A 6,000-nucleotide genomic window follows, 5' to 3' on the forward strand; every position below is an offset into this window, starting at 1 on the left:
GATACACCACGTCTCTAGAAAACAAACATCCAACAGGAGATAAACCTCGTCTCTAGGAAACAAACACCTAACAGTTGATACACCACTTCTCTAGGAAACAAACACCCAACAGGAGATATCTCGTCTCATGGAAACAAACACTCAACGAGAGATAAACCTCGTCTCTAGAAAACAAACAACCAACAGCAGAAACACCTCGTCTCAAGGAAACAAACACTAGACGAGAGAAAAACCTCGTCTCTAAACAAACAAACGCTCAACGAGATATACACCACGTCTCTAGAAAACAAACAGTCAAAGAGAGATACACCTCGTCTATAGGAAACAAACAGTCAACGAGAGATAAACCTCGTCTCTAGAAAACAAACACCCAACGAGAGATGCACCTCGTCTCTAGAAAATAAACACCAAACGAGAGATACACCACGTATCTAGAAAACAAACACCAAACGAGAGATACACCTCGTCTTTAAGAAACAAACACCCAACGAGAGATACACCTCGTCTCTAGAAAACAAACACCCAGCCAGAGATACACCTGGTTTCTAGGAAACAAACACTCAAAGAGAGATACACCTCGTCTCTAGGAAACAAACACCCACCGAGAGATACACCTGGTTCCTAGGAAACAAACACTCAAAGAGAGATACACCTCGTCTCTAGAAAACAAACACCCAACCAGAGATACACCTGGTTTCTAGGAAACAAACACTCAAAGAGAGATACACCTCGTCTCTAGGAAACAAACACTCAACGAGAGATACACCTCGTCTCTAGAAAACAAACACTCAACGAGAGATACACCTCGTCTCTAGAAATCAAACACCCAAAGAGAGATACACCTCGTCTCTAGAAAACAAACACTCAATGAAAGATACACCTCGTCTCTAGGAAACAAACACCCAACGAGAGATACACCTCGTCTCTAGGAAACAAACACTCAACGAGAGATACACCTCGTCTCTAGAAAACAATTATTCAACGAGACAAACACCTCTCGTCTCTAGAAAACAAATACTCAACGAGAGATAAACCACGTCTCCAGAAAACAAACACTCAATGAAAGATACACCTCGTCTCTAGGAAACAAACACTCAAAGAGAGATACACCTCGTCTCTAGAAAACAAACACCCAACCAGAGATACACCTGGTTTCTAGGAAACAAACACTCAAAGAGAGATACACCTCGTCTCTAGGAAACAAACACTCAACGAGAGATACACCTCGTCTCTAGAAAACAAACACTCAACGAGAGATACACCTCGTCTCTAGAAATCAAACACCCAAAGAGAGATACACCTCGTCTCTAGAAAACAAACACTCAATGAAAGATACACCTCGTCTCTAGGAAACAAACACCCAACGAGAGATACACCTCGTCTCTAGGAAACAAACACTCAACGAGAGATACACCTCGTCTCTAGAAAACAATTATTCAACGAGACAAACACCTCTCGTCTCTAGAAAACAAATACTCAACGAGAGATAAACCACGTCTCCAGAAAACAAACACTCAACGAGACAAACACCTCTTCTCTAGAAAACAAACATTCAACGAGAGATAAACCACGTCTCTAGAACAAAAACACCCAACGAGAGATACACCTCGTCTCTAGAAAACAAACATTCAACGAGACAAACACCTCTCTTCTCTAGAGCACAAATACTCAACGAGAGATAAACCACGTCCCTTGAAAACAAACACTCAACGAGACAAACACCTCGTCTCTAGAAATCAAACACTCCACGAGAGATAAACTACGTCACTAGAAAACAAACCCTCAATGAGAGATACACCTCTTCTCTAGAAAACAAACACTCAACGAGAGATACACCTCGTCTCTAGAAAACAAACACTCAACGAGAGATACACTTCGTCTCTAGGAAACAAACACTCAACGAGAGATACACCACGTCTCTAGGAAACAAACACTCAACGAGAGATACACCTCTTCTCTAGGAAACAAACACTCAACGAGAGATACACCTCTTTTTAGGAAACAAACACTCAACGAGAGATACACCTCGTCTCTAGGAAACAAACACTCAACGAGAGATACACCTCGTCTCTAGGAAACAAACACTCAACGAGAGATACACCACGTCTCTAGGAAACAAACACTCAACGAGAGATACACCTCTTCTCTAGGAAACAAACACTCAACGAGAGATACATCTCTTCTCTAGGAAACAAACACTCAACGAGAGATACACCTCGTCTCTAGGAAACAAACACTCAACGAGAGATACGACTCAGCGCTTCAAGACATGAAACAAACATAACATGTACGACTCAGCGCTTCAAGACATGAAACAAACACAACATATATGACTCAGCGCTTCATGACATGAAACAAACACAACATATATGACTCAGCGCTTCAAGACATGAAACAAACACAACGTATACGACTCAGCGCTTCAGACATCAAACAAACCCAACATATACGACTCAGGGCTTCAATACATGAAACAAACACAACATATATGACTCAGCGCTTCAAGACATGAAACAAACCCAACATATACGACTCAGCGCTTCAAGACATGAAACAAACACAACATATATGACTCAGCGCTTCAAGACATGAAACAAACACAACGTATATGACTCAGCGCTTCATGACATGAAACAAACACAACATATATGACTCAGCGCTTCAAGACATGAAACAAACACAACGTATACGACTCAGCGCTTCAGACATCAAACAAACCCAACATATACGACTCAGGGCTTCAATACATGAAACAAACACAACGTATATGACTCAGCGCTTCATGACATGAAACAAACACAACATATATGACTCAGGGCTTCATGACATGAAACAAACACAACATATATGACTCAGCGCTTCAAGACATGAAACAAACACAACGTATATGACTCAGCGCTTCAAGACATGAAACAAACACAACGTATATGACTCAGCGCTTCATGACATGAAACAAACACAACATATATGACTCAGCGCTTCAAGACATGAAACAAACACAACATATATGACTCAGCGCTTCAAGACATGAAACAAACACAACGTATATGACTCAGCGCTTCATGACATGAAACAAACACAACGTATATGACTCAGCGCTTCAAGACATGAAACAAACACAACATATATGACTCAGCGCTTCAAGACATGAAACAAACACAACGTATATGACTCAGCGCTTCATGACATGAAACAAACACAACATATATGACTCAGCGCTTCAAGACATGAAACAAACACAACATATACGACTCAGCGCTTCAAGACATCAAACAAACCCAACATATACGACTCAGGGCTTCAATACATGAAACAAACACAACATATATGACTCAGCGCTTCAATACATGAAATAAACATAACATATACGACTCAGCGCTTCATGACATGAAACAAACACAACATATATGACTCAGCGTTTCATGACATGAAACAAATACAACATATATGACTCAGCGCTTCATGACATGAAACAAACACAACATATACGACTCAGCGCTTCAAGACATGAAACAAACACAACGTATATGACTCAGCGCTTCAAGACATGAAACAAACACAACGTATATGACTCAGCGCTTCAAGACATGAAACAAACACAACGTATAGGACTCAGCGCTTCATGACATGAAACAAACACAGCATATATGACTCAGCGCTTCATGACATGAAAAAACACAACGTATATGACTCAGCGCTTCATGACATGAAACAAACACAACATATATGACTCAGCGCTTCAAGACATGAAACAAACACAACGTATATGACTCAGCGCTTCAGGACATGAAACAAACACAACATATATGACTCAGCGCTTCAAGACATGAAACAAACACAACAAATAAGAGACAGCGCTACACGACATCAAACAAACACAACATATATGACTCAGCGCTTCATGACATGAAACAAACACAACATATATGACTCAGCGCTTCAAGACATGAAAAAACACAACATATATGACTCAGCGCTTCATGACATGAAACAAACACAACATATATGACTCAGCGCTTCATGACATGAAACAAACACAACGTATATGACTCAGCGTTTCATGACATGAAACAAATACAACATATATGACTCAGCGCTTCATGACATGAAACAAACACAACATATACGACTCAGCGCTTCAAGACATGAAACAAACACAACGTATATGACTCAGCGCTTCAAGACATGAAACAAACACAACATATATGACTCAGCGCTTCATGTGTATATGACTCAGCGCTTCATGACATGAAACAAACACAACATATATGACTCAGCGCTTCAAGACATGAAACAAACACAACGTATATGACTCAGCGCTTCAAGACATGAAACAAACACAACATATATGACTCAGCGCTTCAAGACATGAAACAAACACAACAAATAAGAGACAGCGCTACACGACATCAAACAAACACAACATATATGACTCAGCGCTTCATGACATGAAACAAACACAATATATATGACTCAGCGCTTCAAGACATGAAAAAACACAACATATATGACTCAGCGCTTCATGACATGAAACAAACACAACATATATGACTCAGCGCTTCATGACATGAAACAAACACAACATATATGACTCAGCGCTTCAAGACATGAAACAAACACAACGTATATGACTCAGCGCTTCAAGACATGAAACAAACACAACGTATATGACTCAGCGATTCAAGACATTAAACAAACACAACAAATAAGAGACAGCGCTACACGACATCAAACAAACACAATATATATGACTCAGCGCTTCAAGACATGAAACAAACACAACGTATATGACTCAGCGCTTCAAGACATGGAACAAACACAACATATATGACTCAGCGCTTCATGACATGAAACAAACACAGCATATATGACTCAGCGCTTCCAGACATGAAACAAACACAACGTATATGACTCAGCGCTTCAAGACATGAAACAAACACAACGTATATGACTCAGCGCTTCATGACATGAAACAAACACAACATATATAACTCAGCGCTTCAAGACATGAAACAAACACAACATATATGACTCAGCGCTTCAAGACATGAAACAAACACAACCTATATGACTCAGCGCTTCAGGACATGAAACAAACACAACGTATATGACTCAGCGCTTCATGACATGAAACAAACACAACGTATATGACTCAGCGCTTCAAGACATGAAACAAACACAACGTATATGACTCAGCGCTTCAAGACATGAAACAAACACACAACATATATGACTCAGCGCTTCATGACATGAAACAAACACAACATATACGACTCAGCGTTACAAAACATGGATCAAACACAACATATACTACTCAGCGTTACAAAACATCAAACAAACACAACATATACTACTCAGCGTTACAAACCATGGAACAAACAGAACATATACTACACAGCGTTACAAAACATCAAACAAACACAACATATACGACTCAGCGTTACAATACATGGAGCAAACACAACATATACTACTCAGCGTTACAAAACATCAAACAAACACAACATATACGACTCAGCGTTACAATACATGGAGCAAACACAACATATTCTACTCAGCGTTACAAAACATCAAACAAACACAACATATACGACTCAGCGTTAAAAGATATCCAACAAACACAACACATAAGACTCAGCGCTTCATGACATCAAACAAACACAACATAAACGACTCAGCGCTTCAGACATCAAACAAACCCAACATATACGACTCAGGGCTTCAATACATGAAACAAACATAACATATACGACTCAGCGCTTCAAGACATGAAACAAACATAACATATACGACTCAGCGCTTCAAGACATGAAACAAACACAACATATATGACTCAGCGCTTCATAACATGAAACAAACACAACATATATGACTCAGCGCTTCAAGACATGAAACAAACACAACATATACGACTCAGCGCTTCAGACATCAAACAAACCCAACATATACGACTCAGGGCTTCAATACATGAAACAAACACAACATATATGACTCAGCGCT

The sequence above is a fragment of the Mya arenaria genome, chromosome 1 (genome assembly GCF_026914265.1).
Source record: "Mya arenaria isolate MELC-2E11 chromosome 1, ASM2691426v1".
Taxonomy (NCBI): Eukaryota; Metazoa; Mollusca; class Bivalvia; order Myida; family Myidae; genus Mya; species Mya arenaria.